The sequence below is a fragment of the Schistocerca cancellata genome, chromosome 5, assembly GCF_023864275.1.
Source record: "Schistocerca cancellata isolate TAMUIC-IGC-003103 chromosome 5, iqSchCanc2.1, whole genome shotgun sequence".
Lineage (NCBI taxonomy): Eukaryota > Metazoa > Arthropoda > Insecta > Orthoptera > Acrididae > Schistocerca > Schistocerca cancellata.
This window is the reverse complement of record NC_064630.1, coordinates 41497080-41510759: the sequence shown is the minus strand read 5'-3', so window position 1 is coordinate 41510759 and position 13680 is coordinate 41497080. Positions and strand designations below refer to the sequence as shown.

The window sequence follows — 13680 nt, the reverse complement described above, 5'->3', positions numbered from 1 at the left end:
GTTCAATGTTTCCTCAGTAACTGCTTCCCAGGTCAGTGGATTGGCTGTGAAGGGCCAATCACATGGCCACTTTGCTCCCCAGGCTTGACACCACTGGATTTCTTTCTCTCAATTTTCATTAATAACCATGCGTATGTTCCTCATATATCAAACAATTTAGATATCTGAACAATCGAATCTACAATGCTGCTGCACAAGTTATGCTGATTCACTGAAATGAGTACAGGAAGAAATTGATTAACAGTGTGATGTTTGCCACATCACAAACTGTAGTCACATCAAACCAAAATGACACTTGACACTCTTATGTGAATCTTGAGGTTGTTCTACAAAATGACACATCTACTAATTCTGTAAGTTATCTCAATAAATTGCTATATCATTCCAAAGTTGTAAAATCCCTTTTGATTCACCCTGTATACTCAGTCTGAAACCTTCCAGTGTCTCCAGGTCTTTTCCACATATACAACCTTCTCCCATATTTCTTAAACAAAGGATGATTAAACTATGCTCTGCACCAAATTCTACCAGGTGGCTTCCTCTTTCACTCCTTTCTCTCACTCTATTTTCTCCTATTATTTTTTTCCTTCTCTTCCTTTTCCTATAATTGAATTTCAGTCCTCCACACAATTTAATTTTTCTCTTCCGTAACTATCTGAATAATTTGTTGTATTTCACCATATATTCATTCAATTTATTCATCTGCAGTGTTATCTGGCATATAAACTTGTATTACTGCAATGGACGTTCATTTTGTGCCAATCTTGACTACGATAATGCATCCACTACGCTGTTCACAGCAGCTTTCCTGCATTTCTATTTGCTTATTCATTATTAGATCTAGTTCTGCATTACCCTTATTTGATCACATACATTAAGCAGTTTTGCATTTACAAGGCAAATACTACTGGCACGAGAGATGAAAAATCACAGTTACTTTGAATCTGTCATTGGGGAAGGTATAGTATTCTGGGGAAGTTCAAATGGCATGTCTTGAATACTGAAGCTGCAGAAGAGAACTGACAGTTACACGTATAGTATACAGCAAAAATACTCTTGTCACCCCTTTATCTTGGAAGCTACAAATCCTAACTGTTCCCTCCCTAGGCATTCATGAAATTATAATCTTGTTTTGCAGGAGGCAAAAATTATTTGACAAGAATCATTTTAGCTATACACGTAACACAGGAAACAATGAACTTATCTAGTATCACTGACATAGCAGTTAAAAAAAAAACCTGTATATTATGTATATTTTGTTTCAGTAGTTAAGTATACTATAATTTTCTGGAGGTATGGGAAAACTAATCTGCTCAAAGCCTTTAGACTACAAAAAAGATCATTCAAGCAATGGTGGGGCTAAAAAGAATGAACACTGCAAACCTCTATTTGAAAAACAAGATCTAATGTCCATTCCAAGCATGTATATATATGAGATTCTCATTTTCACAAAGAGAAATCAAAACTTTTTGAGGACAATTGCTACCTGCATCAGTACGATACTAGATGTAGGGCAAGTTACATGCTACCTACTCACAGATTCAAACTATCTAAAATAACTCCACACTATTTGGGCATGAAATTTGTAGACAAAATCTATGAGAGATTTCCAGATCTAAGCAAATATTGAAGGAGATTTAGAAAAATATTTTAAAAGTAAATGTTACTACAGTGTAGAAGATTTCTTGAACATGTAATATAGTATCTCTCTAAAAAGTAACACCAAATATATTATAACCATAGACTTTTAAAAAAAATTATAACCATGTAATACATATGTATCGTCATCTTAGATTAGTTTATTAGTCTGTATCAAACAACAGAAAATCCAGGATGGAATGTAACAACAGTATGGTTTCAGTTGTCTGAGACTGTGAGTTGCGTGTGTGTGTGTGTGTGTGTGTGTGTGTGTGTGTGTGTGTGTGTGTGCCGTTGACAAAGGCCAATGGCCAAAAGCTTTAATTGTGAGAGTCTTTTTGTTGTGCCTATCTGCGACATCTCCACTTATTAGTCTGTATGTTAGTCTTAAAGCCGATAAGTCACCTATGATTGTACGAGGCATGTTATGTGGTAATAAAAAAAATGATCTGAAGAATTTTATGCTTCCCACACACCAATTATAGTTATGTGCACAGACCCGGCAGTATAAGGGCATGAAAATATATACTTGAATTAATAGGCAAAAACATACTTAATATGAAGCTACATTCATGACCATAAATTAAGGATAATGCTGATACATGGTGAAACAACGCTCTGGTGGGTGGTTTGCGAGTTTAAATCACCTCGGGGTATGACCATGCGGTGCTGGTCAAACACAGCAGGTCGTGGCATGGGCCCTCCGTGTGCCACCAAGTGTGATCTGAACATTATGGCAACAATTCCAGCAGACAGGAAACGTGTCGAGGCATTACAGTACGGGATGTCCACAGTCTATAACACCACAAGAAGACCGATATCTCACCATCAGTGACCACAGAGTACTGCGGGTAGCCTTGATCGGGACCTTACCGCAGCTACTGGAACAGTTGTCTCCAGACACACAGTCTACAAACGACTGAACAGACATGGTTTATTCACCTGGAGACCTGCAAGGTGCATTCCACTGACCCCTGATCACAGGAGAGCCTGTAAAGCCTGGTGTCAAGAACACAATACCGGGTTTTCATCTGGCATGAACCAGGAACCAGATACCAACCCCTTAATGTCCTCGAAAGGGACCTGTATGGAGGTCGTTGTTTGATGCTGTGGGGGTGGGATTATGATTGGTGCACGTACACCCCTGCATGTCTTTGACAGAGGAACCGTAACAGCTCAGGTGTATTGGGACATCATTTTGCAGCAGTATGTCCACCTTCTCAGTGTTGCAGTGTATATGAGGATGGATATGTGTGTGTGTGTGCGAGTGTATACCTGTCCTTTTTTCCCTCCTTTTTTCCCCCTAAGGTAAGTCTTTCCGCTCCCGGGATTGGAATGACTCCTTACCCTCTCCCTTAAAACCCAAATCCTTTTGTCTTTCCCTCTCCTTCCCTCTTTCCTGACGAGGCAACCATTGGTTGCGAAAGCTAGATTTTGTGTGTATGTTTGTGTTTGTCTGTGTGTCTATCGACCTGCCAGCGCTTTTGTTTGGTAAGTCTCATCATCTTTCTTTTTAAATATATTTTTCCCACGTGGAACGTTTCCCTCTATTATATTCATATAAGAGGGAAACATTCCACGTGGGAAAAATATATTTAAAAAGAAAGATGATGAGACTTACCAAACAAAAGCGCTGGCAGGTCGATAGACACACAAACAAACACAAACATATACACAAAATTCTAGCTTTCGCAACCAACGGTTGCCTCATCAGGAAAGAGGGAAGGAGAAGGAAAGACAAAAGGATATGGGTTTTAAGGGAGAGGGTAAGGAGTCATTCCAATCCCGGGAGCGGAAAGACTTACCTTAGGGGGAAAAAAGGACAGGTATACACTCGCACACACACACATATCCATCCACACATACACAGACACAAGCAGACATTTGTAAAGGCAAAGAGTTTGGGCAGAGATGTCAGTTGGGATGGAAGTACAGAGGCAAAGATGATGTTGAAAGACAGGTGAGGTATGAGCGGCGGCAGATTGAAATTAGAAATTAGCGGAGATTGAGGCCTGGCGGATAGCGAGAAGAGAGGATATGCTGAAGGGCAAGTTCCCATCTCCGGAGTTCTGACAGGTTGGTGTTAGTGGGAAGTATCCAGATAACCCGGACGGTGTAACACTGTGCCAAGATGTGCTGGCCATGCACCAAGGCATGTTTAGCCACAGGGTGATCCTCATTACCAATAAACACTGTCTGCCTGTGTCCATTCATGCGAATGGACAGTTTGTTGCTGGTCATTCCCACATAGAACGCTTCACAGTGTAGGCAGGTCAGTTGGTAAATCACGTGGGTGCTTTCACACGTGGCTCTGCCTTTGATCGTATACACCTTCCGGGTTACAGGACTGGAATAGGTGGTGGTGGGAGGTTTTACACCGGGGGCGGTTACAGGGGTAGGAGCCAGAGGGTAGGGAAGGTGGTTTGGGGATTTCATTTGCTTCTGTACCAGGTCGGGAGGGTAGTTACGGGATGCAAAAGCTGTTTTCAGGTTGTTGGTGTAATGGTTCAAGGATTCCGGACTGGAGCAGATTCGTTTGCCACGAAGACCTAGGCTGTAGGGAAGGGACCGTTTGATGTGGAATGGGTGGCAGCTGTCATAATGGAGTATAACCAGAGCCACTTCCTCATCTCCTCAAACCCGGAACCTTCCACAGAAGAACCCCAAAAGTGCCCCACTTGTGACAGGATACTTTCCGGGACTGGATCAGATTCTGAATGTGGCTCTCCAGCAAGGACACGACTTCCTTAAATCCTGCCCTGAAATGAGATCCATCCTTCATGAAATCCTCCCCACTCCACCAAGAGTGTCTTTCCGCCGTCCACCTAACCTTCGTAACCTCTTAGTTCATCCCTATGAAATCCCCAAACCACCTTCCCTACCCTCTGGCTCCTACCCCTGTAACCGCCCCCGGTGTAAAACCTCCCACCACCACCTATTCCAGTCCTGTAACCCGGAAGGTGTACACGATCAAAGGCAGAGCCACGTGTGAAAGCACCCACGTGATTTACCAACTGACCTGCCTACACTGTGAAGCGTTCTATGTGGGAATGACCAGCAACAAACTGTCCATTCGCATGAATGGACACAGGCAGACAGTGTTTGTTGGTAATGAGGATCACCCTGTGGCTAAACATGCCTTGGTGCACGGCCAGCACATCTTGGCACAGTGTTACACCGTCCGGGTTATCTGGATACTTCCCACTAACACCAACCTGTCAGAACTCCGGAGATGGGAACTTGCCCTTCAGCATATCCTCTCTTCTCGCTATCCGCCAGGCCTCAATCTCCGCTAATTTCTAATTTCAATCTGCCGCCGCTCATACCTCACCTGTCTTTCAACATCATCTTTGCCTCTGTACTTCCATCCCAACTGACATCTCTGCCCAAACTCTTTGCCTTTACAAATGTCTGCTTGTGTCTGTGTATGTGTGGATGGATATGTGTGTGTGTGCGAGTGTATACCTGTCCTTTTTTCCCCCTAAGGTAAGTCTTTCCGCTCCCGGGATTGGAATGACTCCTTACCCTCTCCCTTAAAACCCATATCCTTTTGTCTTTCCTTCTCCTTCCCTCTTTCCTGATGAGGCAACCGTTGGTTGCGAAAGCTAGAATTTTGTGTGTATGTTTGTGTTTGTTTGTGTGTCTATCGACCTGCCAGCGCTTTTGTCATATATATATATATATATATATATATATATTGGTGGCTTGAAAGGAAGCACAGGATAGGCATGCAGGAGCCAGAGGCAGCAGATGCGCAGGATACAAATGCGACAGCACATGGGGCACCAGAGCTGTTGAGTCCGTGCAGAACACTGTGACAACGCCAAGGAGGCATGGATGGGGAGGAAGTGTCAGGGCAGGGGAAGGGGTGTCTGTTGCGTAAAGGTGTGAATGCAGTGCGTTAGTGGAGGTTGAGGCCAGGAGGATTCCAGGGGCAATGGGTGTGCTGCAAAGATTCGCCCAAAAGCTAGCAAAGTTTTTATTACTTTTTGTGAGCCTGCTTCTACTATTCAGTGAGTGTTTTCCTTTACTCCTACATTATTTATATTCTGCTAGAACTTTCTATTCCATTTTATTTTTGAGACAATTCACCTCTGTTCTTCATATAAAACACTGTACTAATTCTGAGTTCCTAATTATTAAAACATATCTAAAAACAAAGATGATGTGACTTACCAAACGAAAGCGCTGGCAGGTCGACAGACACACAAACATACACACAAAATTCAAGCTTTTGCAACCAATGGTTGCTTCGTCAGGAAAGAGGGAAGGAGAGGAAAAGACGAAAGGATGTAGGTTTTAAGAGAGAGGGTAAGGAGTCATTCCAATCCCGGCAGCGGAAAGACTTACCTTAGGGGGAAAAAAGGATAGGCATACACTCGCGCACACACCCATATCCAACCGCTCATCCCCTCAAGCCCAGAACCTCCCACAGAAGAATCACAAAAGTGCCCCACTTGTGACAGGATACTTTCCGGGACTGGATCAGACTCTGAATGTGGCTCTCCAGCAGGGATACGACTTCCTCAAATCCTGCCCTCAAATGAGATCCATCCTTCATGAAATTCTCCCCACTCCACCAAGAGTGTCTTTCCGCCGTCCACCTAACCTTCGTAACCTCTTAGTTCATCCCTATGAAATCCCCAAACCATCTTCCCTACCCTCTGGCTCCTACCCTTGTAACCGACCCCGGTGTAAAACCTGTCCCATGCACCCACCCACCATCACCTACTCCAGTCCTGTAACCCGGAAGGTGTACACGATCAAAGGCAGAGCCACGTGTGAAAGCACCCACGTGATTTACCAACTGACCTGCCTACACTGTGAAGCTTCCTATGTGGGAATGACCAGCAACAAACTGTCCATTCGCATGAATGGACACAGGCAGACAGTGTTTGATGGTAATGAGGATCACCCTGTGGCTAAACATGCCTTGGTGCACGGCCAGCACATATTGGCACAGTGTTACACTGTCCGGGTTATCTGGATACTTCCCACTAACACCAACCTGTCAGAACTCTGGAGATGGGAACTTGCCCTTCAGTATATCCTCTCTTCTCGTTATCCACCAGGCCTCAACCTCCGCTAATTTCAAGTTGCTGCTGCTCATACCTCACCTGTCTTTCAACAACATCTTTTCCTCTGCACATCTGCCTCGACTGACATCTCTGCCCAAACTCTTTGCCTTTACAAATGTCTGCTTGTGTCTGTGTATGTGCGGTTGGATATGGGTGTGTGTGCGAGTGTATGCCTGTCCTTTTCCCGCCCTAAAGTAAGTCTTTCCACTCCCGGGATTGGAATGACTCCTTACGCTCTCCTTTACCTTAGGGTAAGACTTACTCTAGGGTAAAACTTACCTAAGGTAAGACTTACCCTAGGGTAAGACTTACCTAAGGGAAGTCTTTCCGCTCCTGGGATTGGAATGACTCCTTACCCTCTCCCTTAAAACCCAAATCCTTTCGTCTTTCCCTCTTTCCTGACGAGGCAACCGTTGGTTGCAAAAGCTAGAATTTTGTGTGTATTTTTGTGTTTGTTTGTGTGTCTATCGACGTGCCAGCGCTTTCGTTTGGTAAGTCACATCATCTTTGTTTTTAGATATAATTATTAAAACAGTTACATATAAACACTCAGGAATCCACAGCTTCCTTAAAAAATGTGTAATGGCAAAATAATGTACAGTGAGAAGCCAAAACATTATGACTGCTGCTCACCATGACATTGGACACTGCCCGGTGGCTTTGTGGGCATGTAACGCAGTAACAAAACTATGTAAGCAGACCAGACACAGATGTTTTCCTTTACTCCTAAATTATTTATATTCTGTTAGAACTTTCTATTCCATTTTATTTTAGAGACATTTCCAAAAGTGGTCACTTAAGCACCTGCTATTGAAAATTCACCTCTGTTCTTCATGTAAAACACTGTACTAATTCTGAGTTCCTAATTATTAAAACAGTTACATATAAACATTCAGGAATCCACAGCTTCCTTAAAAAATGTGTAATGGCAAAATAATGTACAGTGAGAAGCCAAAACATTATGACTGCTGCCCACCATGACATTGGGCACTGCCCGGTGGCTTTGCGGGCATGTAACGCAGTAACAAAACTATGTAACCAGACCAGACACAGATGAGGGAAGATATGGGCTGAAAAGGGGGAAATCCATTGAGATAAGTGACTTTGACAAATGACAGATTATCATTTGGCAGAGCCTGTAAACGAGTATCTCGAAAACAGTGAAGCTGGTTGAATGCTACTGTTGGGAGCATCTATGGAATGATGTAGAAGGACTGTAAAACTACCACTAGGTGCTAAATGGTTGGAGTCCACGACTCATCACAGAATGTGGACTTCGGAGGCTCCTCTACTTGGTAAACTAGGATAGAAGGTGACCTGTGGCATCTCTGCCAAAAGAGTACATTGCTGGTGGACACACAAATGTTTCAGAGCACCCATTCATTGTACATTGTTGAACATGGAACTCCATAGCAGACCACCCCTACGTGCTCATATGTTGACCCCCCAACACCATCATTTATGATCACAATGTGTATGGGATCATCAGGATTCGACTGTCAATCAATGTCGGCTCTTCAGATGAATTACATTTTTGCAACACTAGGTTGATGGCTGTCTCCACAAACGCCATCATCAAGGTGAACGGCAGCTCAAAACATGCAGCATGCCACTGATGCGGGCTGGTGGGAGCAGTGTTACGCAATGGGAGACATTTTCCTGCACTTGTATGCGATCTGTGGTTATAATCGAAGCCAGATGCAAACCACCTGCAGTGCTTCATGCTTGATGTCTTCCCCAAGGGCGATGTCGTCTTTCAGCAGGGAAACTATCAACATCTTGGAGCCAGAACCATGTTACAGTGTTTGAAGGAACATTATCGTGAACTCGCCTCGATTCTTGGCAAACAGACCTGCCTGATGTAAATCTTATATGACCCATTTGGGTCACTATCAGGCACCATCACCACATATGCAAATCAGCGGCCCATTATGTACAGAAGTTACGTGACCTGTGTGCAGACATCTAATGCCACATACCTCCAAAACCCACCAACAAACTGTTGGGTACCTGAAACATGGAATCAGTGCTGTATTTTGTTCCAAAGATGGACAAACAAGCTATTAAGCAGGTGGTCATAATGTTTTGGCTCATCAGTGTATGATGCAGAGAACAAAAATAAAGTAATATGAGATGTCATAAAATAGAAACCAGAAAGGGCACACATAAGTGACTATTTTGCAACTAATGCAAAGAAGCTGCTAAAAAAAAAGTAGCACCCACAACGATGCCACAATATACCTCACAAAACAGCGAGAAATCAGGAAAACAGAAGGGCTATGATGAGGTGCCAACCTCTTTTCTGAAGACGTTTATGAACAGCATGAAATATTTCTTGTTGAGAAATGTTCTGAATACGTCAATCTGCAGAAACACGAGGCCCTTATTTGCAGTTGACGAAATTGCAATTAGTCTAGTATGGAGATTGGGTAAAAGTGGATCTACTTGGTTTTTTTTGTTATTTATGTGCAATATATGTTCATAAGATGCATCAAAATACTCATCTGAAGCTTGACCGTTAACTAATAGAGGTATTCTGAATTTATTTTGTGGTTTTGGATTTTTCAATGATAAGTGTGTTGTATATGGGAAAGTGCATTGAAAGTGGTGCGAATGTGGACATCAGACTATGCTACAGATCCACATGTTACTACAAACTTTATTACGCTTATACATTCAATGCCTTTGCCAACTCAACTGACAACCAAATTATTACTTTCCAACCTAACCTTGACCTTCGACTATGCTACAAGTCAGACTGCCACCCCAGCTAGATGGGCCTACTACCATACTCTATGCAGTGTTTGCTTACAAAACTCTTGTGCAACCCATCCTCAAATATTGCACAAGTGTGCACGATCCATACCAAACACGACTAAAAATAAATGTGTCAGACTTCGGGTTGTTGGTAGGTTAATCATAAATGCAACCAATCTACAAAGGAGATTGCCTCTTGTGTGTCCCATTTTAGAACATTGCTAAACTGTGTGGGACCCATATGAAATGGTACTAACAGGGGGTACTGAAAATATACACAGCAGAGCAGCATGAGCTGTGTTGGACTTTTTGACCAACTGGAGAGAGTCATAAAAATACTGAAAAAACTGCCTCAAGAAAGTCTGCTTACAAGTTACAAAAACAAGTTATTTTGATTGTTAAACACATTTGCTATCTGCAACTCATCAACTCATTCAGTTCAAATGTTACGTCTTCTTCTGTGGCTGGTTGTCTTGTCGTTTGTTTCGCTGCACACTATATAGCCTTCTGTCCGTTGTTGGAAGTACTGATTTTTGACATAATGTGCATGTTCATTGATTTTTTAATAACCTTTCTCAGTACTGTTTTGTACTGTGCAGCTATTGCAGGACCCCTACTTGTTCTTGCCAAATGATACATATCCCTTTTCCTTTCACAAGATGCTTGAATCCCTCTACTGATCCATGGTTTTTTACACAGCTGTTTAGTGTCCTTTCTGATTAGCTTAAGCAGAAAGATATTTTCAAATGATATGAATTTATCATGGAATAGATTACATTTTGTGTTAGCATTGGGTTCATCATAAATTACATCCCATGCTAATTCTGGTAAACTATTCTTAAAACCTTTGTCCTAGAGTCGCAAACTGATTTCCGCTGAGGAGTATCCGTACTGTAAGGCGCTATGTCATTTATCCTAACTGTGCATCATGATCCAAAAGAGCATTTGTTACCGAGTTCTTCCTTTTAGCTTCTTCATAGAAAACATTATCAATTACGATCCTACTGCCTTCATCCACAGGTGTTGGAAATTTAATTACCGAGATCAAATTCTAGAGTCCAAATAAGGCATCCAGGTAATTTTTCCAATCAGAATCCCTTAGGAAATCTACAATGAAGTCACTACAGACTATTAACTCCTCATGTCTGACAGACAGCATAGTGAGGAATGAAGATTCCTCACAAATATTTCAAAATTTCCCAGTGGTGTTCAATTACAATTAAAAGTGACCTATTTTTCACCATTAATTCACAAATGCAAACTACTATGTGCTGATCACTACAAAATCTACTTGTCTCAACGTTTTTGAACTTGTGTTCCGTCTTAATGTATGAAACAAATCCTCCTTTTCCCATGTCACTTCCGCATGAGTAAGCTGCAACAGTGTAATATTTTATACATAACTTATCCAGCCCTGTGGTTATGTGTTGCTTACATTGGCACAGGAGGTCAATCTTTCCTTTCCAGAGCTCTCTAAATTTTCCACACAAGAAGCTCTTCTACCTTACCTCTCAATCCCCTAATATATGGATGAAATAAGCAAGCCTTATGTGAGGATGGAATCTGTTCCTTCGGACATGTCCGAGAGAACAGATATCATCTTCATATAGTTAGGCTAACCGGCCAGTGACCTCCTCCTTCTGTGCTGGATGCACACGCATTGCCCGAACTCTTATGGGACACGGTAAGATTGTCTGCTGTGAGTAGTGAGTGTAATGGGCAGGGGCACTACGAATGTGTGTAATGGGCAGGGGCACTACGAATGTAGCGTGTGGATATTAAGTTGGGAATGTGGGTCTCATGGGGAGCGTACAAGGGATAAATCCCTGCAGTCACACTACCCTCTGTGCCTTCGGTGGCTCAGATGGATAGAGTGTCTGCCACGTAAGCAGGAGATCCCGGGTTCGAGTCCCGGCCGGGGCACACATTTCCAACTGTCCCCGTTGATGTATATCAACGCCTGTCAACAGCTTAGGGTCTTGATTTAATTATCATCTAAGCTAACTGTACTTTTCTGTGCATTATTAAGCATTTTATGAGGCTCTTCTGTTATTTTCACTCCTTTTGAAACAGGGTGCCTGAATCTTGGTTCTAACCTAAAAATGGTGCCACTGACACCAGTAACCAGAGATCTTGTTGGTATGTGTGATGGTGCCGCCGCTCCCCCCCCCCCCCCCCCCCATACACACACATCTGCAAGAAGCTCAGAAACCTATTTTTCCCTCTCCTATTCAAGTGTAGCCCATACATGTCTAGTATGTTCCCATCTCCCAATTGTAGCATCTGGCACTGCACTCGTATGAGATTTTGTTTTGGTCAACAGCAGCCTGCTCAACTCAGTGTTTATGCAGCTCACAGCAATGTTTACCCAGGGCTGGTCATGGCTCTGCAGGACCTCCACAAACTCATTTGTGAGCAAAGTTGCTACTCCTATTTCATCAAGATCACCCCAATGCTGTTCACCTTTGCACCGACTATAATAACCTGATCTTCTTTGCGAAAAACTTTGCACAAATTCTCTCTGTCCTCTGTCACCTGGCTAAGGCTAGCACTTGGCTTCACAATACTTGTGACGTGGTACCGTGTCCCTACTTTTTCCTGTACCGTCTGGGCTACACCCCTCCCATAGCTTCTACACCGCTGAGGGTGTCATAAAATTAAAATAAACATGATTCTACAGCAACATTTATATAAAATACATTGCTTCTCAAAGTTAAATATTAATGATGTCCACAGAATAAGGAAACGAAATCAGAAATAGGACTAAAATGTGCATACTCTTCTAGATTTTGTACATTTTATCCTACAACACAATGAAACAATTAACCGATATAATGTAACGATATTATCATCTAATGTAATGCAAATGAACATTAGATGAATGGCCAACAACAAAACTAACCTCTGCCCACGAGGTAAAAGAAATCAAAATGTACTGCATAAATGATGAAAGCAAAATTTTAAACAGGACGTGGGAGAAATGAAATTGTCGTATGGGGACCTTTGCACTCTGAGGAACCAAATTATAACTTTAAAAGAGCAATGCTGAATTTATTTATTGTGTTATACAAGATCAAAAACAGTTACAAATGATGGCCAATATTAGCATCTCACAGCAACCAGCTGTACATTAACTAAAAATTAATTTCTGCACAGGCAGTACACATAGAAAAGTACACGGCAATAAAAAAGATCTGTGTGCGCTATGACATTTTAGCTGTCTTTTGTGATTTGAGATTTAATAATTCGTCCCAACTTGGGTCCACATAGCCTGTATATAGTTATTAAGTAAAATCATTTTTCCTTTGTCTTACTATTACAGCCAAATATATTATTTAATATTTCGGTGTGTGTGTGTGTGTGTGTGTCTATATATATAACATTGGCTTTGTAATGGTCTTCTTCTGTTCCTTCTTTAGATAACTGTTTGAGAGTAAATGTAGATAGTACTATCAAAATACATGACCCATGTAACAGGCAGTAGATTTGGGGAAGGGGACCAAACAGCGAGGTTGTCGGTCCCATGCAACAGGGTGACTCATGTGTTGGGTGTAAAATGAGTACGTAAATAAAAATGGGAGAGTAAATGACTTTTTCAATTATCTGAATCTGGATCTGTATTACAGCATTGTCTGCAGCAGTGATCAACGATTAGAAGCAGTCCATGAACAAAATTCACACACACATTAAAGGATAACAGCTGAAGCACACATTATACTCCTAATGGTACATTAAATAAATGGTACAATGTCTTAAGCATTTCAAAATGCTCCAACAGTATGGGAAGAACTGTAGGGTCAATACCTTAACCATACCTAAGCAAAGTGCATTTGCACATTAAAAACCTAAGAAGATAGCTTTATGAATGGAACTAAACCTATGGAGTAACACACAACTGTATTCAAAACCATAATATTTTTTTCACTCTCATAAATTTTCATTCAGAAAGATGTTTCCTTCTCTTAACAGGTTCATATATATATATATATATATATATATATATATATATATATATATATATATATATATATATATCACTAACAATCTAAATTTGCGGTTACTATCAGGTTAGAGATGTTCTGTTGTATATTCTACATAGTGATAGTTTCAGAAGTGCACATTTTATGTGCTAGAAGCTTTGTTACAGGCTTCTTCAGGATACAGTAATGCCTACACAGCAAGCTTTTTAAGAAGTATTTAAATTAAT

At 41.7% G+C, this 13680-nt stretch overlaps 1 protein-coding gene and 1 non-coding gene across 8 annotated transcripts in view; one reads left to right on the top strand and one right to left on the bottom strand.

Annotated features, from left to right (window-relative positions):
* LOC126187323 (sideroflexin-2) overlaps positions 1–13680 on the bottom strand; it is a 182228-nt gene that overhangs the window by 166815 nt on the left and 1733 nt on the right. The gene's annotated exons all lie outside the window — the stretch shown is intronic.
* Positions 11322–11396, top strand: Trnat-cgu (transfer RNA threonine (anticodon CGU)). Its single transcript has one exon. It is a non-coding gene; the product is annotated as a tRNA-Thr (tRNA).